At 47.9% G+C, this 22,705-nt stretch overlaps 1 protein-coding gene across 2 annotated transcripts in view; it reads right to left on the reverse strand.

Moving 5' to 3' along the window:
• PPARD (peroxisome proliferator activated receptor delta) overlaps nucleotides 1-21,573 on the reverse strand; it is a 79,907-nt gene extending 58,334 nt beyond the window's left edge. For both annotated transcript variants that reach the window (XM_057699111.1, XM_057699110.1), the window contains exons 1-2: nucleotides 21,433-21,573; nucleotides 17,518-17,602 (exon numbers count right to left, since the gene is read on the reverse strand). The gene's annotated coding sequence lies outside the window, so the exon portion shown is untranslated. The remainder of the gene's footprint in view (nucleotides 1-17,517; nucleotides 17,603-21,432) is intronic.
• Between the last annotated feature and the right edge of the window lie 1,132 nt (nucleotides 21,574-22,705).

Raw genomic sequence — 22,705 nt, forward strand, 5'->3', positions numbered from 1 at the left:
AGCGGCAAACAGTACACATCAGTAATACCTTCTTTTTGTGGTTGTTTCAAAGACAGAAGAGTCAAGAAAACACAGCCAAAGTACATAGTACAGAGAAGGCTCTCCATGTGCAGCAACTGTTACCACAGGCCAGAAACTTTTCACCTCAGTTAACACAGACCTCTCCTAATCTAAATCTCTGCCTGTGTATGGCTCTCCATTTTGACCCCTCTGCTATAACCCTAGCAGATTAACTGTCCTAGATAAAGGCTATCACATTATTCTCCTGTTCAAAGGCCTTCTGTGGCTCCCATGTTCTCACATCCATCCCAACTTGCCAGCCAAGCATGTAAGATTATCTGCATTAACGGCCCCATCCCGCCCCCGGGCCGGCTCCAAGTCAACCCCATTCTCACTGCAACTTGCTATTGGAGGCGGCCTTCTAAAACGGCTTGCAAAACACCTGCCTCGTAATATTCAGGCCCTTGTGTAATTGCCTCCTGACCCACAGACACTGCCAGATCATAAATGTTGCTTTAAGCCACTAAGTTTGGGAGTAATTTGTTATGAAGCCATAGATAAATGATACTCTTGATTTCCCCAATCACATCTGAGCTTGCTGCTCCTTTACTCATGCTTGCCCTTCCTACACCACCTCAGCCTGCTGCAATTCCGCCCAGCCTGTGAGGCCCACCCCAGATGCCAAATGCTCACCCTGAGCCTTCCCTAAGGCTCCATTAACCAACCTCCTCTGAGAGCCTTCTCCTCCTCCCCTCCTGGCAGTTTTCCCACACATATCTCCACCATGGCATCTGTCACATTGTATCCTTATCAATCTGTGTGTTATATCTGTGTGTAAAATGAAACATGTCAAGGTTATTCACTCAGCAAAAGGTTGGGAGTCACCTGCACACCCATCCATAAATAGGGGGGTGGCACACCCATACAAGAGAGGAGGGACCAGTGAGAAAGAACAAGGAAGCTCCAGGCGCACTGGATGACACGATGGACAAGACACTACGAGAGGCGAGCGGCAGACCAGTGAGACAGCAGATAGGCATCTGACTGGAAAGTAACAATGTCATAATAGAAGAGAGACAGTACATGCTCATAACCCAGAGTGGTTAAGGGTGCTGCCTCCACCAGGGGGGCTGGGCGGCTGAGACACAGGGGAGGGAGAGAGGGAATACCTTCTGAATTTTGTAGTCACCTCAAGAATTCTCAACTCAAAAATAAGCAACTCCTAAGGAAAAGCTTTCCTCCTAAGATCAGGAATAAGACAAGGATGTCCACTTTCACCACTTCTACTCAATGCTGTACTGGAGATTCTAGCCAGGGCAATCAGGTGAGAAAAAGAAGTTACCCAATTGGAAAGGAAAAAGTAAAAGTATCTCTATTAGCATAAGTCATGGTCTTATAGACAGAAAATCCTAAGAAATACACTAAAAGAACCAAACCAAAACAAAAAAATATTAGAACTAATAAATAAGTTCAGCAAGGTTGAAGTTTACAAGATGAATATATACAAATTAATCATATTTCTACACACTAGCAATGAAGCAATAAGTCCAAAAGTCCAAAGTCTTTCTAATAATAGTCCTAGAAGCAGAGGATAGAGACAATGAAGGAAAACAAGCAGAAGATTTCCTGAAGATTCCAAGACTTGTCTTTAGCAATTAAGGGCTCTGCAGAAATTAAGGAAAGAAGAAAAATACCTAGATATATCCTGATATATCTGAACTCCAAGAATAAAGAAAATTCTTACATCTTTCAGAGAAGAAAAAGCAGATTACTTACAAAGGACTTAGAATCCAGCTAACTTCATTATTCATACTGAAACATAGAGCAGTAACCTCAAAATTCTGATTCTATATTCGGGCACTTTGGAAAACGGTTTGGTAGTTCCTTAAAATATTAAATGGAAAGTTACCATATGACCCTGCAATTCTACTCCTATGTGTAATCCCAAAAGAATTTAAGCATATGTCTACACAAAAGCCTGTAAATGAGTTTCCATAGAAGCCAAATAAAAAGGAAATAACCCAAATGTCCATCAACTGATGAATGGATAAACAAAATGTGGTACTACTCATACAAAGGAATATTATTCAGCCATAAAAAGGAATGAAGTGGGACTTCACTGGTGGCACAATGGTTAAGAATCCGCCTGCCAATGCAGGGGACACAGGTTCGATCCCTGGGCCAGGAAGATCCCACATGCCCTGGAGCAACTAAGCCCATTCGCCACAACTACTGAAGCCTACGCACCTAGAGCCCACGCTCCACAACAGGAGAAGCCATCGCAATGAGAAGCCTGTGCACTGCAACCAAGAGTAGCCCCCACTCACCACAACTAGAGAAAGCCCACATGCAGCAACAAAGACCCAATACAGCCAATAAATAAATAAATAAGAAATGCTAAAAATATTAAGGAAAAAAAAAAGGAATGAAGTACCATTACATGTTACAGCTTGGATGAACCTTGGAAACATTATGTTAAGTGAAAGAAGCCAGACACAAAAAGCCACGTATTGTATGATTCCATTGATACGAAATGTCCAAAATACAGAAATCCACAGAGAAGGACAGTATTCAATAGATTGGTGGTTGCCAGGGAATCAATGAGGGGGCGGTGGTACTGGGGTTAACTACTAACTGGTACAGGGTTTGCTTTGGAGGTGATGGAAATGTTATGGAATTAGATAGTGGCGATGATTGTACAACATAGTAAATATACCCCAAACCACTAAAGTGTATCTTTAAAGTGGTGAACTTTATGTTATGGGAAGTGTATCTCAATTTTACAAGGCTATAGAAATATGCAGAATATGAAATAAGAGAGACAGCTCACACTCTGCCTCGTGGCTCGGTGATTCAGAATCTTGGCCCTGTCCGTGCCCTCCTGCCCTGCAAGGCTGCCTGTCCTGCCCTCCACCTCTGGTGCCCTGCACTCTGGCTGCTCGCCAGCCCTTCATCTCCCCCTTGACGCCCCACTTTCTGCCTCTTGGGCAAGGCCTGCTCCTGCCTCACTGGACCCACGCCTCTCCTAGTGGATCCCCATCGCCTACTCAGACCTACCGAAGACTGGAGGCTGAGACACCAGCCCCTGGAGTCACCCCAGAGTTGCTGCCCAGTGACCAAGACTGTGGTTACAAGCGTGTGTCAGCTGAGGGATACGGTTTCACATAGGAACTTAATTATAGCTCAGGAGTGGAGGAAGGGAGAGGAGTAGTGCAGGCTTCGAGGGGCCCCACAGGAAGCTGCCCTTCTCTGCAGCCCGGGGGCAGTTGCCAGGTCTCACCAGAACTGGGATCCACAGGAAAACAAGTACGATCCAGTGAGGGACACACCGCTTATGGAAGTCATCCGGTTCATAAGCATGAACTCCTGGCCCCACCACGAAACACCAGCCTGTGTGCAGACCAGAGTGGCCCAGAAAAAAGCTGAGATGCCAAGTTTCACTCATCCTCAGGGCTCAGAGGCCTTCTCCTCACCTACTGCCAGAGACCCCATTTTATTTGGTAAGAAGTAAAGGGGAGGCATTGGTTAGTCCCCCCAGAATACCCCAGCTTCAATTTCCTCCCTGGCTCTGAGCTGTTTTTCTAGGATGGAATCTGAGCTGCCGATTCTGAGGATCCTGGGAACACCCTCCCCATGCTCAGATCCCTACCTACTGCCCCAGGGAGGGGCCACAGAGCAGCTGCTGGCACAGGGGTGTCAGTAGGGCATGGTGGCTGGGTCTGCCAGACCTGTCAAACCACCTGGCCTGGGGACTGTCAGGTGAGGAAAGCAGACCAGCAGAGGTTCATGGAAAGAGCAGGGCCTGGGTGGAGGAGTGTGTCCCATCAAGACATAATCCCTTCTCTCCTATTTCGGGCCCATATCCAGGCTCCTGATATAATCTCTAGGCCTCTTCCTGGTCATCTTAGTCACTGTCTCAGCAAGAAGTCCCCACAGCCACCTGCTACCTGCTCCCCCTTCCCCCAACCTAACACCCAGTTTCTTCTTACTGCTTCAAGACAGAGCCAGGGACCTGGGCCCTCCTCTCAGTCATTCTTCCCAAGACCCCACACCAGCTCAGGGGTGTATCTTTTTTTCTGAGCTCCTGAGAGGTTTTTCTCTAAAAGCCATGAAAAGAAACCTTCAGACTGGAAGCAGTATCCTTTCCTGGGTTTGTATGGAAGGGAAAAAAACGCAGATGGGTGGGTAGGGAGAGCAGATGGGGGATGGGTAGTGAGAAACATGGATGGGGAGAGGCAGAGACACACTTCATGCATCTCTCTGCTGTCCACCCTTTAAGCAAATACACCAATAAACACCCAGATGGCTCTTCCCAAATGCCTCCCTTTGGGCAAAATGCCTTTCTTTGCTCACTCACAAAGGGCAAGGAAGGTCAGAGAGCAGAGACATAATGAAACCACCTGAAAAATGGGAATGGCAAGTCACAAAACTGAAAAATATACCATTTTGGAAGAAAAAAAGAATAGGTATACACAGTCATAGTAAAATCTAAAGGAACACGGTCCTTGGCTTGTGAGAGGTTGTTACCCACATTCTTCACCAAAAAATAATAATCAATTAATTGATAGATAAATGAATGAACACAGATCAAAATTTATAGCAGTCACTTATAGATGGTGTTGATTATGTACAGTTTTTTGTTTTTTTTTTGGTCATGCTGTGTGGCTTGCAGGATCTTAGTTCCCCGACCAGGGATTGAACCCAGGCCACGGTAATGAAAGCACCGAGTCCTAACCACTGGACCGCCAGGGAATTCCCTACGTATGACTTTTTTAACTTATTTTTTTAATTGAAATATAGTTGATTTACAATAATATATTAGTTTCATGTGTACAGCATAGTCAGTATTTTTGAAGATTATCCTCCATTATAATTTATTACAAGATAATGCCTATAATCCCCATGCTATACAATATACCCTTGTTGCTTATTTATACAGTAGTTTGTATCTTTTAGTCCTCTACCCCTAATTTGTCCTTCATCCCTTCCCTCTCTCCTATGATAACTGTAAATTTGTCTTCTACATCTGTGAGTCTGTTTCTGTTTTGCATATACATTCATTTGTATTCTTTTTCAGATTCTAACCATAAGTGATGTCACATAGTATCTGTCTTTCTTTGTCTGACTTATTTCATGAAGCATAATATTCTCTAGGTCCATCCACATTGCTCCAAATGGCGGAATTTCATTCTTTTTAATGGCTGAGTAATATTCCATTGTAAATGTATACCATTTTTCTTAATCTATTTGTCTGTTGATGGGCACTTGGGTTGCTTCCATGTCTTGGCTGTTGTAAACAGTGCTGCTATGAACACTGAGGTACTTGTATCTTTTTGAATTAGTGCTTTTGTTTTTTTCTGGATATATACTGAGAAGTGGAATTTTTTGGTTGCGTTGGGTCTTCACTGCTGAGTGCGGGGGCTCTCTCTAGTTGTGTCGTGGGCTTCTCAGTGAGGTGCCTTCTCTTGTTGTGGAGCATGGGCTCTAGGTGCACAGGCTTCAGTAGTTGCAGCACACAGGCTCAGTAGTTATGGCATGCAGGCTCGAGGGCGCATGGGCTTCAGTAGTTCTGGCACATGGGCTTAGTTGCTCCGTGGCATGTAGGATCTTCCCAGACCAGGGATCAAACCCGCATCCCCTGAGCATTGGCAGGTGGATTCTTAACCACTGCGCCACCAGGGAAGTCCTATTTTCAGTTTTTTGAGGAACCTCCATACTGTTTTCCACAGTGGTTGCACCAATTTATACTCCCACCAACAGTGCAGGAGGATTCCCTTTCCTTCATCTCCTCTACAACATTTGTTATTTGTAGATCTTCTTAAAAATTTTTATTATTTATTTATTCAGTTATTTATTTTTTGGCTGTGTCAGGTTTTAATTGCGGCACATGGGATTTTTCTTTGTGGCAGGCAGGCTTCTCTCTAGCTGTGGTATGTGGGTTTTCTCTTCTCTAGTTGTGGTGTGTAGGCTCCAGGGCACGTGGACTCTGTAGTTTGTGGCACACAGGCTCTCTAGTTGAGGTGCACGAGCTCAGTAATTGTGGCCCACGGGCTTAGTTGCCCCATGGCATGTGGAATCTTAGTTCCCTGACCAGGGATAGAACCTGTGTTCCCCTGCATTGCAAGGCGGATTCTTTACCACTAGACCACCAGGGAAGCCCCTGTAGACTTTTTAACAATAGCCATTCTGACAGGCATGAGGTGACATCTCATTGTAGTTTTGATTTGTATTTCTTTAATAATCAGCAGTGTTGACTACCTTCTCATGTAGCCTGTTAGCCATGTGTATGTCTGCTTTAGAGAAATGTCTATTCAGGTCTTCTGCCCGTTTTTTGATTGGGTTGTCTATTTTTTGATATTGAGTTGTATGTGCTGTTTACATATTCTGGGTATTAACCCTTGTGGGTCACATCATTTGCAAATATTTTCTCCCATTCTGTAGGTTATATTTTTGTTTTGTTGATGGTTTCCTCTGCTGTTTAGTTAGGCTCCATTTGTTTATTCTTGCTTTTATTTTTTGGCCTTAGGAGACTAATCCAAAAAAATACTGGTATGATTGATGTCAAAGTGTATTCTGCCTGTGTTCTCTTCTATAAGTTTTATGGTTTCAAGTCGTACATTTAGGTCTTTAAACCACTTTGAGTTTATTTGTGTATATGGTGTGAATGACTGTTCTAATCTCATGTGGCTGTCCAGTTTTCCCAGCACCACTTGCTGAAGAGATTGTCTTTTCTCCACTGTACATTCTTGCCTCCTCTGTTGTGGATTAATTGACCTCAGGTACATGGGCATATGACTTATTTTCTTCTCAGTGCTTATCTGTATTTTCCAATTTTCTACAATGAATAACCATTATTTATATAATTAAAACACTGTAAAATAAATTAAAAACCACACACAGGGAAATTCTTATGCTTGAGTGCCAGGTCCACATCCCAGAAAAAAGAGTTTCTCAAATTCCCACAATCCTGACCATTGGTAGCATCTGATTAATTGCTAGGTCCCCAAATAAACGTTTCCCAAGGTGTCTTTCACTGTTACAAGTTAAACAGGTTGCTAATAGCAAGCCCCTCCTGTAAAACCTCAAGTCCAACCACCCAGAACTACCCAGCAGTGACTGCGCCCGTGGGACACAGGCCTCAACCCTTCCAGAACTCACATCCAAAAGCCAGAGTCTCAGAAAGGTACGAAAGCAAAAACACGGCCAGGGGGCTACTGACATCCTCAGGCTGAACGATTCCTCACCTTCCCTGGCTGCCTCTTTCAGGGCCCAGGCAGTTGCTGGTGGGGGTGAACCTCTGGAGCTGCCACGGGAATTCCCCTGTGGGGGTCCCGCAGGCAGTCACTGACTGGAGTCAACACCTGCTCCAGCCCACACTCACATGGGAAGAGGAAGACAAATAGTCTTGAAGATCTGTTGAGTCCAATGAATGTTTACTGGCATCCCCTAGGCTGCTGGGTGCTGAAGGTCCAGAGATATGCTAACAATAAAACATGCAACAGTCAAGTGGGAACTCCCTGGCAGTCCAGCGGTAGGTTAGGACTCAATGCTTTCACTGCCTGGGCCCAGGTGCAATCCCTGGTTGAAACTAAGATCCCGTAAACTGCAGCGCAGCCAAAGAAAACAAAACAAAACACAAAACACAACACTCAACGAGTGCCTTTGTGCCTTTCCTTGTAATTTTACGAGCAATTTTAATCCTCAAATCATCCCTGAGGGGTAAGGTCTATAGTTACCTACCGCACGCTACAGATGGGGGAAGTCACTGAAAGAGAAAGTGACTTGCCCAAGGCCACAAGTAGAGCCAGAACTTAGTCCCACGCAGTCTTGCTCTTAACCAGTACCCCACATTCCCTCAAAGTTCTTATCCTCAGACACAGGCAGCAGGCTAGAACTGCAAAGAGTACCAGATGCTACTTCGTGCTCTGCTCTGCGGGAAAGCTAATTCGCTTCTGAGAAGCCAAAGAAATGAGGAGTGCAGCTGTCCCTCTGTCCAGGACCCCTGCGCCTACAGCTGGGTGGAGGAGAGGCCATCAAGGCAGGCAGGTGGCACAGCCCCCACAGCCCAGCCAAGGCCCCCACTGAGACACCCCTTATGCCTGCCTCTTTTGATTCCCAATATCTTTCCTGCACCCCAACCCCTGCCTCCAGTAAGGAACCGGAGCAGAAATAAATACAGCTCTCCAAAAATAACCCAGGGATGGCAAGGTACAAGAAAGGAGAAAAACGGAATGCCACTGCTGGTTTGAGCCCAGTAAATCCTGCTGGTCTAGGCAGGGCCCGTGCTGCTAAACAGGACAGGTGTCAAGAGCCCCGATTCTCCTCTCGCTTCTGCTCACAGCCTGTGGCCGCATACTTGCACCCATTCGTACATGCGTGGGAAGCCCAGGCTAAGGGGACATGAGCAGGGACATGAGCAGGGAGAGCAGAGCCACTGAGTTGAGAAGAACAAGGGCTCCAAAGGGCTCAACCCCAGCTCTGTCATTTGTCAGCTGTGTGACTGGAGCAAGTTGTCCAACTGCTCTGATCCTACACCTCCTCATCCAATACCTACAACTTGCAGGCTGGTGTGAGGGCGAGCAAGCTCCTCCATGGGGTAATGGAGGAGCCCAAGGGAGAATCTGAGTAAAGGCAATTTCCCTTCCCCTCTTCTCTCCATATGTGCACACCTGGGCCATCTTCTCTTTCTTCTCTCCTTTCACAAGGCTGGAAGTGGGCTGATTAATCACTTGCAGCAGTGATTGTTTTCTGCTCCTACAAGTCCCTCCCACTCCACATGCCTGGCCCACCAGTTGGCTGGTTATTTCTTATGGTTCTAGGGGGCTTGGTCACTGCCTTGGAGAAGATCCAGGGTGCCACTAAGCACAGTCATTCTCAGGGCCTCTTCTGCCCACTGACCTGGAATGAGGCTCTGCAGGGGGCCCCAAAGCCTGCCAACGCTTTGCTTCTGCTCAGTGACCAACAAGAGACTCCACCGTGCTCAAAGGCAGGGAGTGTTCTCTGAAGCAAACATTAGTCGGGCCAGTCAAGCAGGTAGTTTCCAAATGAAGAATTGGATTCGGCCAGCCACCGCTGTGGGCCTGCTGTGTGGTGATCAAAGAAGCGAGCTTCAATCACTCAGGTTCAAATCTCAGCTCTGTCACCTATTAGCTGTGCAGCTTCAGGCAACTTTCCTAACCAGTCTGAGCCTTAGCATGCTCATCTGTAAAAGGGGTTCGATGAATCCTACTTCTCAGGGTAGTGTGGACTAAACAAGGTGATACATGTAAAGTGATTAACACAGTGCATTCAACACACGAGAGCCATATTCTACTCAGCTACTAGGTGTCTGCTGACTTCTACTGGAGATGGAAAGGGGATTAGACACAGGTGAGCCCAGCTCTTGAAGAAGCCACAGTCCAATGTTGGAGGCTAGCAGGCCGGTAGGAGCTCCACCGTAATATGCCATGGCAGGTACCAGGCCAGAGGTGTGAGAAGGAAGCCTTACTAGACCCCCAGTGGAGGAAGTGGGGGAAAAGGAGGCAACTGAGAAAAGCTGCCAAAGCCAAAAATTTCAGTTGTCTCCACTGAGCCTCAACCAAAGGGAGGGGTGACAACTGGGAAAGGGGTCCTACAGGGAACATGTCAGCTTTCTGACTGTTCCCTGTGAAATGACTTCCCAGACGGCTCTAGGCTAGCAGCAGGGCCACTCTGGGAAGAGGGCCACTTAGGCTGGCCATCCAGCTACCCTTCCATCCAACAAGGGCTCGGTGAGCCTCTCTGCACAAGGTACTTGCTCCTCAACGAGACAATCTGTAGGGAGAAGACCTTTATGGTGGCTAATGAATACCCATCAGGGCTGAGGACGTGACCATGCAAGGCAGGCTGCTCCCCTGTGACTCAGTAAGGTCTCTGACTCACAGACAACATAGAATGGATGGACTGGTTCTTTCTCACGAAGGAAGCAGGAAGCAGAAAGGAGAAAGGAAGGCAAGGGTCAGGCTGCAGTCCACAGAGAGGAAGCAGCACATGGCAGAAGCCCTGGGAGTGCGGAACCAGCTTGTGAGAGGTACCCCCTGGTTATCTACAAGGTGCCCAGGGCAGGGGTACAGAAGTGAGTCTAAAACACACGGTCCTGGTAGTGCAGAGGATGAGGCCACCCTAGGCTTGCAGGGGACAGAGGCAGGCCTGGGCCTGAGTGCAGATATGCCTACTGGGTCAGGGAATGGGCTAGAAAACAGACAAAACATTTTTCTAAAAGGTGACACACTGCAAGGATTACGAAAGGCAAACTGTAAGTAGGTGCTGTAGACACAGTGGGGTGTTAAGAGGCCAAGAAGAGGTCACAGGAATCACACACTGTAACAGAATATAAGCAGGACTGGATTTACACAATTTTGACTGGATGCAGTCTGCGGTTTGGGAATTTATTTACCTATGATTTCCACTTGGGAGACTGAAATTAGTATTGGCCAATTTGTTTATTACCAAAGATTTTTCATTTTTTTCAGTGACAATTCGGTGCCATTATTTAAAGCAAATTCTGAACAGAGTCACCTAGGACTAACTATAAAATCGAGGACATAGGCATGGATGATTTAATCCACGGACGTCTCCCCTAGATGACATCGAAGCTGACAAAATGTCATTTTGGAAGGTTGCCAGAGCACAAGAACTCTTATGGGGTCACTAACTGGGGAGAGTGACTTTCTAAGCTGGGCTTATTTGACCTTTTGGAATCTGTTTCTTAGAAACCCCAGCCACACTGTGAGGACCTAGAGGAGGCAGCTGAGGTTTGGAATGGCCACCCCCAGGAACAGGAGGGTTAGTGGCTCAGGGAAGTGGGGGGTCTGTGAGTACCGGGAACCGCGGTGACAGCCATAAACGTGCAATGGCACCAGCTCACATGCTCTGCACCAGCTAACATGCGCCTCCTTGCCCTGGCAGCCCCCAGACACCTGGCTGAGGATGGGGACGAAGGCAGGCTGTGGTGCTGCTTGGGGCCAGGAAGGGCAGGGAGATGAGGGGGCTGTTAAGAAAGCATTTTAGGCCTGGAGCTGTGGGCTCCACACTGGGTAGACCAAGGCTGAGAAGGAGGGCGAGGGGGGTGAGGACCCTCAGACACTACCCAGAACTGCCTGGTAAGAGCAGCCAACCTGTCTTCCTAAGATTCACCCCACACTTGGCTCTTTCAGCTCAAATATAACCTTCTCAGCCTCCTCAAGCCCTCTGTTTAAAACTGCCACAACCTCTTTCCTACTTTATTTTTCGATATAGCATTTCTTCCCACCTGACATGCTATTTACTTAATTCTGGCTCCCTCCCCTTCCCCAGCACAACTACCACAAAAGTAGGAGATCTGTTTATCTGCTTTGTTCACTCCTGCATCCCTCGTGCCTAGAACAGAGCCTAGCACATAGGAGGTACCCAATATATACCCACTGAATGAATAGAAGGAAGAGTGGAGGGAGAGATGGAACTAGAGTCAGATTTATACCAATCCTAGATCCTCAACAGTCTGAAAGAAACTTACTGTCTGAGTGAAGGTGTGGGGGGAGTTCCAAAAGAAAGGATCAGATACTAAGGCCTCCTCTCCTGCTCCCAAGAACTCCCTAAAACGTTCTGCCAGAGAGCATATTGTCTTAAATATTCGTTTGCAAAAAGGCTAGACCTAGAATCTCCAACTGCCATGAAAGGGAAGCTCTAAGACTGCCTTAAAACATGAACAAGGATCAGCCAAGTCACCACCTGTGCTTGGAGGCGGATGAGCCCTGTAGTAGTTTCCTGTTGCCACTGTAACAAATTACCACAAACTTAGTGGCTTAAAACAAAACATTTATCCTCTTAGAATTCTGAAGGTCAAAAACCCAAAATTAGTTTCACTGGACCAAAATCAAGCTTTGGCAGGACCGTACTTCCTCCAGAGGTTCTAGGGGAGCATTTGTTTCCTTGCCTTTTCCAGCTTACAGAGCCGCATTCCTTGCATTCCTTGGCCTCTTCCCTCATCTTCAGAGCCAGCAGCATAGCATCTTGCTGCAGTAGCCACACTGCCTTCCTCTGTATCAGATCTCCCTTTGCCTCCCTCTTCAAAGGACACTTGTGATTGCAATCAGGGCCCACTAGGATAATCCAGGATAATCTCCCCACCTCAAGATTCTTAACTTAGTCACATCTGCAAAGTCCATTTTGCCATATAAGGCAGCATCCAGGGCTAACGGCCTGGATATCTTTGGGGGCCATTACCCAGTTCACCATCATGGAAGACAGGCACCAAGAGTTTGGAAGAAACATAGTTCAGACCTCTGGTCCACAGAAAATAAGAGTCAGATAGGGAGTCTTGGCAAGGTCCTGGGCCAGGGTCTTTCTTTTGCTGTAACTGGGGGGTGGGGAGTTATTTCCATGCAACTGAGCATTTTGGCCCTTGGAGGGCCTCCTTAGAAGAGAAGGGTAGTTTTCTCTTCTCCAACCTCACGTCCCCAGTGGACCACTAAGAAATCCATCCCAGAATGCACATGCTGAGGGTCAAGGGGAACCCAGCAGGATCTCTGGACTGTCCCAAAGGCTTTTACAGGAGCGGAAGCTGCAAAGACATGGTCTGGGTCCGATGAACAGGCTCGGGATCAGGAATGGCAGGTAAGCTTTCTCCCATGAGGCCTGCCTGGGGTGGAAGGTTCTGAGAACCCATCTGGGTCTGGAGAGGAGAACCGCTGTGATCAGAGTGCCAGATCAGCTGGTGGTGTCTGACACTAGGATCGGCCAGGTTAATGACGGTCCACATGCCGCATGTTACCCACTCTACACGGCACCTCTAGGAGCTACAGCAAGGTGGCTTCTGCCCAGACACCAAAAGACTTGGAGAAGCAAAGCATGAGAAACACAACCACTCCAGAAGATGGCTTTATACCTAGGACACAGTGCCTCTGCCATCATACGGTTTCGTGGTTGGAATGTGCTGCTCACTGTGAACTATTTCATTACCCCTTCAAAGTCCTCCAGGGCCCAGTGAGGTGACCGAGGAAGATAAATTTCCACTCTAAGAACTATTATCTCATTGGTTTTACTGATCCATTGGTTCACCAGCGGACCCAGCTGGCTAAAAATATTTAGAGGGGAAATGATAGACCAGTGGTGATTCTGTCCCCGCGGGGACACATGGCAATGTCGAGACAGTCTAGGTTTTCACAAAGTAGGCGAACAAGGTGCTAAAACCGCAGAAACAGCCCATCTCACTCTGAGGCTGGACACCCGCGGAGAGTACAGGCTTCACCGGGTCTCAAGCAGCTCCTCCAGCCTCGTCCTCCATCACTCTTTTTGCTGTTTTCCCCCTTGACCCTCTTCTTTCCCTCTTCTTATCCCTCTCCCGACCATCCTCTCATTTGTCCCCCTCTTTCTTCTCACTCTTCTCCTCACTTCCTCATGGTCTATGACACTGAAACTGAAGTGCTTTTGAAACACTGTCAGTGGTGTTACATGAAGCTTTATCTTTTCTACTTTTTACTTGATAAATTATGATGAACTTTTTAATGTATCTTGACAATAAAACCTAAATTTAGTTGCCTTCTAACTTTTGTGAGCCCTTCAATCTCTCTGGTATATCAGCATCCCTAAATAGTGTGCGTGGGACTTCCCTGGCGGCTCAGTGGTTAAGAATCTGCCTGCCAATGCTGGGGGCAAGGGTTCGATCCCTGGTCCGGCAAGATCCCACATGCTGCGGAGCAACAAAGCCTGTGCGCCACAACTACTGAGCCTGTGCTCTAGAGCCCGTGCTCCGCAACAAGAGAAGCCACGGGAGTGAGAAGCCCACGCACCGCAACAAAGAGCAGCCCCCACTCTCCGCAACTAGAGAACGCCCGCAGGCAGCAACAAAGACCCAATGCAGCCAATCAATCAATCAAGCAATCAATTAATAAATAAATAGAAGAGTGTGTGTGAGTGACACCACCCATGCTCTGGGTACACAATCTGTGTGGCTGACAGCTCAAAATCAATTAATTTTAACAGCAAACAGAGCAACTCAGATTACATATGAGGAAGAATTTCCTCATACTTAGACTACTGTAGTTATCTCCTATCTAACCTCTCTACCTTCATTCTTTTTCCATTTAATCCACCTTTTTGCAATATTAACATAACCACTCCTTGCTCTAAAACCATCAATGGCTACCCACTGCCCAAAGAACACAGAGTACAAATTCCCTCACCTGGCATTAAATGGCTTCTATCAACCTACTAGGAATTTCTTAACTAACCGTGGTTTCCAGGAATGGAAATTATGAGAAAACACATTTTCCTCCTGGAAGTCTTCATACACAGGCCAAGTTACTTCACATAAGTGATGCTCAAAAGAAGTAGCAGCTGCTCTCCAAGGAGGCCTCTCTCCCTCCCCATGAACCATGCCTCTTGTTGTTCACACCCTTGTGTAACCCTCCTCTGAATCTGAACCAGTCCTATGACCAAGAAAACACAAAGTGACACTGGGTGACTTCCAAGGCTAGGTTATAAGAAACTTTGCTATTTATGCCTGGATCTCTCAACACACTCCCTCTTGGGACATTTCTGCTCACAACAGCTGCCATGCTGTGAGAGGAACAAGGCACATGGAGAGGGCACATATAGGCAACCTTAGCCAACAGCCAGCATCAAGTGCCAGCCATGCGAGTGAGCCAGTGTGGACGTCCAGCCCAGCTGAGCCTTCAGATGACTCCTGCCCCAGTCTCCACCTGACTACAACAACATGAGGGACCCCAAGTGACAACTGCCCAGCTGAGTCCAGTCAACCCACAGAATCATGAAAAATAATAAAGTGCCAATTTCACTTAAGAATGCCCTGAGTCAATAAAAACTAACTGTATTCAATCATAACCCCTGAGTACGTGCTTTTTTTTTTCTTTAAGGCCGTACGGCGCAGCATGCAGGATATTAGTTCCCCGACTGCAGCATGTTGTCTTAACCACCGGACCACCAGGGAAGTCCCCGGAGTACGTCTTCTAAATAACCTACGTAACAAAACAGGAGTTCCGTGATTGTTTCAACAAGAAGCAATTGTGCAGTTGTTTGAGTTGCAAGCTAAACCAGCCACTTTTTTTCATGAAACACCATTTTCACTTAAAAGAATACAAATAAATTATGATTATTTAGATTGAGGATCTGACAGACTTCTTCTTGAAAATGAATGAAATGAGACTTGTCACTTCAAAAAAAGAAACTGATAGTATGTTACCAACAATAAAAATCAAGCTTAAATTCAAATTATGGAAAACTTGTGTCTACCACTGTGGGCTTCACAGCTTCCAAATACTTGAAGGCTTTTCTGATGAGATTAGTGGTCTTAATATGATTTACTGACATTGTAAAATGAAATATGTCAACATTTAGAAGATATATGTAACTCAGTGAATCAATATTTCCCAGTGACCAATTCAAAGTAAAAGATCCATTCAAAGTGCAAGATGGGCCAATGGATTATAACGTCACAAAGTATGAAAAGTTTGTTGATAAGGTTTCAGACTCCACATTCCAACTAACCTTTAAGAAACTATCATTTGTCTCATTTTGGTATAGTATCAGAGAAGAATATCCACAATTATCTGCAAAAGCTATTAAAATACGCTTCTCCTTTTCAATTACATATCTGTGTGAGGCCCGATTTTCTTCATATCCTTCAACTAAAACAATGTACTTCAAGAGACTCAAGTTATGAGAACCCACTTATCTTCTATTAAACCAGACATTAGCAAAAACGTAAAACAATGTCACTCCTTTCAACAATTCTGTTTGGGAAAATAGCTATTTTTCATTAAAAATGTCATTTATGATAAATGTAATGGATTTATTATTATTATATTAAATGAATTCGTAAATTAGTAATTTTTAAAACTGCCTCAGTCTTAATTTCTAATACAGTAAATGAAAGTTCTTGAGGTCCTTAACAATTTTTAAGAGCATAAAGTTGACTTCAAAATAAACCAGCTTTCTTTTCAAGGTGGCCAATCTGATACCCAGTTTCTCCAGGGACAAAGCCAATCCTCAGGGATGACTTGCTCCTATATATAAGTATCCTTGTACAGCACCATGCTTTTTAGTATCCACTGGCTCTCTAATGTCTTAAAAATCTTTTTGTGTGTATGTCTTCTCTCACCAACTAGGTTCCACTCGGGTCATAGGGACAGCCAAGCACCATGCCTGAAACCATCTGTCACAGCACCTGGCCCACAAAAGTGCCTCAGATGGGAAAGACTAAGATGACAACACCAGTTTTTTGAGATTAACACTGAAAAATCTGATAAAGCCATAGCCTCATCTTTGCCACTGGGAACTAAGAAAGAAAACTTCTAGCTGGGGCTGGGAGCTCAAAGCTAAAGGATGAACAGGATAATCGACCCTGGACATGGACAATAGCTGTCACTGTGGCTAGCTGCTGCTCAAACAAACGACAAAACTAATCAAGCCAACGCAGCAGCTCTCCCTGCTCAGGGGGAACTTCTCTCTCGTCTCCTCTCATAGGACCTGAGAAGCCTCCCAAAGCCTCCTTCTTCCGCCTTCACATTTCCTTCAGAGGAAAGGACTCGGTATGGGTTTGAGAATAGGAGGGGCCCCTGTCTGAGGCCTTTCTGCAAGATCCACAAACAACCCGACCCCCACAGACTGACAGACACATGGGCTCAGCACCCTGTTTGGCAACAGGAAAACCCACAGGGTGTTGAAGGCAGAGAAAGGGAAGTGAAGCCCATAAACAGCTACTAGAACCACTGAGCTTCAGAGATTAAGGTCCCCAGCGGGGAATCCACCATGGCCCGGCTTCCTAGATGGCTGGGACAATGAACATCGAATTCCCTGGGTTCCTCTTCTGAGAGTTTACAAAACCTGCCACACATCCTGAGAGCAAACAGGGAAACAGCAATGCAAAGTGCAAAGCATTGTTCTGATTTTTGTGAGGACCCAATATCCCAGCAGAGATGGAAGAAACAGTTCTGTGTACCATGCCCAGCTCTCTCTCACACGTGCCAGCAAACTACAGACCCATGAGACAGGGACAGAATCTGACTTTTTACTATCATCATTTCCCAAATGCCTGGTAACGTATCTGGCACACAGCAGGCACTCAAAAATGTTTGTTGCATAAATGAAAGAGAAAGATGGACACTATCTTTGTGGCCTGGTACCCATACAGACAGAGAAGAACGTTTGTACATCTATTCACTCAACAGAGAAGAACGTTTGTACATCTATTCACTCAACAAATACTTACTTAGCATCTCCTCTTGCCAGACATTGTCCTGGACACAACAGGAAACAAAATAAGTCCCCGCCCTTATGGAGTTTATGTTTCAGTGGGTATAAAGGTGAAAAATCTTAATGCTCTTCAAAAAACCCACATAAGCCACAGATTCAATAATTATTTAATAAGTGCCCACTGTGTGCAAGTACCACATGCAGTGACAAGCGCCTGGGATCTGGGACTCAGTGCTAGTGAAATCATTTCATCTGGGATATAGCCATCAGTTGTCGGAAGCCCCTGGGTAAGGAAACTGGGATTACCTCTTTGGTGCATCTGTCCTCATCTGTCGGTGAACAGAAGCCACTGCTTGAGTACCACGTGCATACCCCAAAACACCACGCAACACTGCAGGATAGAAAGAAACGCAACATCTTTAGCTGACAGGTGCCAGGGGTCAGAAAAGCAGCTCTGATACATTATAATTAAACATCAGGGCTCAAAGAGTGCTCCTAAGGTATGCTGGCTCCTCCCGTCCCTCACACACACACCCTGAGATGTTGAGATTCTGAGCCTAAGTCAGCAAATATTTCCCAATCCTGGAAGTAGTCTGCTCATTTCCAAGTTAGCAGACACTGGCTTTGCTGATTCTACCAGGGTGGGGCAGAAGGAGCTGGCAAGGTGAAGAAGAAGCCGGAGCCCAACAACCCCCACGGGTGGCAGCTTGTAAATGGAGACGCCCTGAGTCATGTTTGATCCCTTGACCAAAGCCCGGTGGAGACAGCACTGGAGTCACACCCTAATCACCAGCCTCTGAGCTGTAAAGGCCAATAACCATATGCCAAGGAAGAAGATCCACATATCTGAAACCCAATGTGAGGGGCCATTTCCTCCCTGCCAGGCTCGAGCAAGTGCCTAGTTCTCCTGACACCAAAGAACTCAGCTGCTGCAAGCAGCTCCTTCCTCTGGATCCAAAGGCACAGAGGAGGGCCCTGTAGTTTAGCTTCCCAGGTGGCAGGTAATACCCTAGGAGGTGGGCCTTTGTATTCGGTGACAGAATACAGCTGAAGCCTTTTGAAGCGACAGGGCCAGCCCCTCCTGAGAGAAGCTGCACCATCCCAGGACATGCCAAGAGCCACAGGCCCTGAGGACAGCTTGCACAACAGCCAAGACAGCTGCATTCTGTCCAGGGAAGAGGCCTACTTGCTTCCCAGGCCAGCGCCCAACACTAGCTGTCCTCTCACCAGGCCCTGGGTTTGGGGTCTGAGGGACCACAGGTGAGGCTGGAAGGCTGAGTGAGAGCAATTCTTCCTGAGTGGGTGGAGGCACACATCAAAGAAGGAGGAAAACAAGGAGAAAGGCAGCCAAATAAAAGGCAGTTCATTAAACTAAGGAGTTAATGGGCTACGCCATCTGCAGGATAATGTCAGGGGCCTGCCTGCCAACCTCTTTGAAAAAGAGAGGCAGGCTGACCCCAGCTCTGCAAAAATCACTGAATGGGCACCTGGTAATCGATCATCACGACTACCCATGCAGAAGACGACGGGGTGGACAAACTGCAAGCAGCTATCTGGGCAGAGCTGCTGGTGCCCAAGCTGCACCCCAGGACTGGGCCTGACCTCCTCTCAAGCCCTTCTCACCTGCTACCTCGGTGGAGACACTACCAACGGGTAAGCAGACAGAGCAGCAAATGGCTCAAAAGCGTCAGGTAAAGTCCTGGGGAGCCAGGGGCTGGACTAAATGACCACCAAACACACAACCCCAACTTCATCAGAATGACTCATCAGAGCCCCAGAGGGATGTTTTCCATTGGAACAAGGAACCCCTTTTGGTCCAGTCTGCTCCACTCCCCTCCCCACCCCCCGCCCCCAAGTGCTGCTTAGAAGAGGGTTCAAAGGGTCAGTGGAGAGGGGCCTGGCTCAGCCATTCACGACCCTATTCCTTTCACAGGAAAGGGTCTGTGCACAAGAGGATTCCAAAACTTTAAAGGCTGGTCTGGCTGGTTCAGTTGGCTCTCCACCACAGCTCCTGAAGGCTGCCAATTCTGTGTCCAATTTTGGCTCAAAGACAGAGCACGATCCTCAAAAGAGGAGACCTAGAAACCCAGAGCCAGGTGAAACAACAGACCTTCATTTCTGAACTGAGAGTGGGTCACACTTTCCGAATCCTCCAAGATCTGACTGGGCAGAAACAGAGGATGTGTTATTTCCTGAAGATCTCTCTAGGGGACCAACGCCAAATAAAGGAGCTCAAACTGAACGCATCTGTAAAGAACGTTCAGCCTGGCAAGGTTAAACACCCAGATGCAGCACGAAGATGGTGGGTTCTCTAGCCCCAGGGAGGATGATCTCTGTGACTGGAAGCAACTTAAGTTCCTGATACCACCTTCCTAATGCAGCCCCACAACCTGCCCAGGCAGATACTGACCTGACACCACTGGGCAAAGGGAACAGAACTTAAGCGTCAGACGCCCCCTTGGAGCCACAGGAAATGAAGCTCCCAAGGAAAACAGAAGAAGAAGAACCTTCAAGAGAACCTGCCCAGTGGTTGACATCAGAAGCCCCAGACACAAAAACAGATAGCTAGTGGGAACCTACTATGTAGCACAGGGAGCTCAGCTTGGTGCTCTGGGGTGACCTAGATGGGTGGGATGGGGGGGTGGGGTGGGAGGGAGGTCCAAGAGGGAGGGGATACATGTATATGCATAGCTGATTCACTTCATTGTACAGCAGAAACTAACATAACATTATAAAGCAACTATACCCCAAGAAAAAGAAAAAGAAAAAGAAAAAAAAAAAAAAGAAGAAGAAGCCCCAGACACAGTCAGTGGGTAAGAGATGAGTGAGGGAAAAATCAACAGGTGGTTCAAGCCACCAATAACAAAAGGGACAGATACCTGCCAACCCCAGGGCTATCAGGCTGGCAATCTATTTCAAAACTGAAACAGGAAAAAAATGTTCTGGAGCCAGTACAGAGGAAAAAAGGCTGAGGACCACAGGCATTCTCTGGGGTATAGATTCTGGAGACTTCTCTCAGCTCTTTGGGATGGGACATAGGGTGGAGGTTGGGAGTAAGGGCAGAGATAGGCTGGGGTACCATGGTTTAAATGTGCACAATACATCCAGAGTGTAAAGCCACAAAGCCCTGTTTCCTGGAAGGGGAAAAGAGCTGGATGAGGCCTCCAGCTAACCCTGGCACACACCCAATTTAGCGGCTGGTCTCTCCTCAAAGGTTCCTGGAAGTCAACAGACCCATAAAGGGGAAATACTAAAGCTGAGATTGGAAGAATGGCCTACAAATTGGACGTTATGCCTGATGCAACACCCCAGTAAATTCTCCCACACAGACATTACCTGCTATTTACCTCAGACATTCAGCGCCTAACTTCAATCAGGGGCTAAACACCCCCACCCCCACGCTGCAGGTACCTCAACTGAGGGTCATGGGAAAGAAAAGCAGTGTTTGGAGCTAATGCTTCTCCCAGAAGCAGAGGCAAGGAACTGATAGGGAAGGGGAGGTGAATGACAGGAAGGCAGGGGACAGGGCTGACTGGAAAGAAATCAGAGTGGGGCAAAAAACAGGGCTTCTGGGGGGAACCAGGGTAGGAGGGGCTTAGGTAGACAGGGACCGCGAGGAAGACGATGGGGAGGGGTGATCCTGAGAGGGGCTGGGCGACGGGGGAAAGAGAGGACAGGGATAGGAAAAGAGAGCAAAGACTGAGAGGGCAAGGATGGGAGGACGAAGACAGGGGACAAGGATAACGAGGGGGACAGAGATCTCCAAGGAGATCCTGGATAGAGAGGGCAATGGATTTGGGGACACCAGAGAAGATATGAAGGAAGAGATCAGAGGCAAGGGTGGGGAGCGGGAGAGGACCTAGACGCTGAGATCGGGCTCTCAGAACATAGAAATGGGAGAAGACGGAGACACGAGGCCCAAAAGGAGGCACAGAATCTGGGGGTTGGGGGAGGCCCGCGGTTCCGACTCAAACAGCGATGGGCGTCCAAAGGCTGGGGGCGCAGGGGCAGCGGGGCGGGGTGCCAGGACAGCGACGGACGACCGCGACCCTCCCGGGCCAGAGCGACAGGAAGCCGCAGCCGCCCGGTCCGCCGACCCCTGAGACTCTCCCCACCCCACTCCCCGCCGGGCCTTGCGCCCGAGCCCCGTGGCCCGCCTCAGCCCGGGCCCGCTGCTTCCCTCCGCTGCTTGCCTACCCGCTTCCCCGGACGCGGACTGACCTGTCCTGGCTGCCCCCCGCGCCACCGCCGCCGTCCCGCAGGCTCCGCAGGCTCCTCCGGCTCCTGCCAAAACTTTTCCCATTAATCCCCAGCTCCTCGGCGGCCGCGGCGTCACACGGCTGCGCGGCCCGGCCCCGCCCCCGCCAGCACGGCGTCACCGCGCAGCTGGTCCCCTCCCCTCCCTCCACGCCCCCTTCCTCCGCGGCCGCGGCCAATCACCGCGCCTCCTGGAGCCGCCCCTGATTCTGCCACTCCGCCCACCGGCACGCTGCCCCGCCCCCGCCTGCAGCGCCCTCTGGTGCGGGACGAGGGCGCGGCAGCTGAGGGAGGAGCGGAGGAGGAAGCTCCAGGCCCAGCAAAACAAGTCTGGCAAGTATCACAAAAGAGAATTTAAAGCTGGCAGGGAACTTAGAGATCATCTAGTACAGTCTCCTCACCCTTCCAGTGAAGAAACAGTCCCAGAGAAGGTGCGTGACTTGCAGTGAGAAGCAATGCTGAGACTGGAAGCTGGATATCCAAATTCCACTGGAGAAGACTGTGCTCTCTGTAATTTTCACCAAAGGGTTTTCCTTCCTTAAGAAGAGTCTACAACTAGAAATTTATGGTTCTAGATTTCTTACTTATCTTCCTGTTTATCTACTACACTTGCCCACCAACGGGGAGCATCCTCCTTACTGTTGTAGAAAATTCTGTTCTCGCTTTTTTAAAAAAAGTATTTATTTTCTTTTGGGCTGCCTCAGGTCTTAGTTGCAGCACGCTAGGTCTTCGTTGTGGCATGTGGGATCTTTCGTTGCAGCATGTGGGTTTTCTCTTCTCTAGCGGTGGTGCTTGAGCTCCAGGGCGCATGGGCTGTGTAGTTTGCCACATAGGGGCTTAGTTGTCCTGTGGCATGTGGCATCTTAGTTCCCTGACCAGGGATGGAACCCAGACCTCCTGCAGTGGAAGGGCAGAGTCCTAACCACTGGACCACCAGGGAATTCCCTGCACAGTACTTTCCTAATTCAGATGTCAACCTCCTTGCCTTTGAGATGGAAGAAAGAATGCATTGTGGAAGTCAAAGCCTTCCCTAAGGCTTCTGCAGATTTCTCCGGGGATTTATATTCTCCTAAATCTTTCTGCCTCCAGGCTCCAGCTTCCTCCAGGCTGTTGCAGTCCCACAATCCAGAAATGTAGAGATGAAATTCGGCCCTGCCTGGAGACTGCCCACACCTCTTCCCACACAAAACATTCATGGATATAGATGTTATGATGCTCTGGGCCCTGGGGCATGGTC

Source organism: Hippopotamus amphibius, chromosome 11 (assembly GCF_030028045.1).
Source record: "Hippopotamus amphibius kiboko isolate mHipAmp2 chromosome 11, mHipAmp2.hap2, whole genome shotgun sequence".
Classification (NCBI taxonomy): domain Eukaryota; kingdom Metazoa; phylum Chordata; class Mammalia; order Artiodactyla; family Hippopotamidae; genus Hippopotamus; species Hippopotamus amphibius.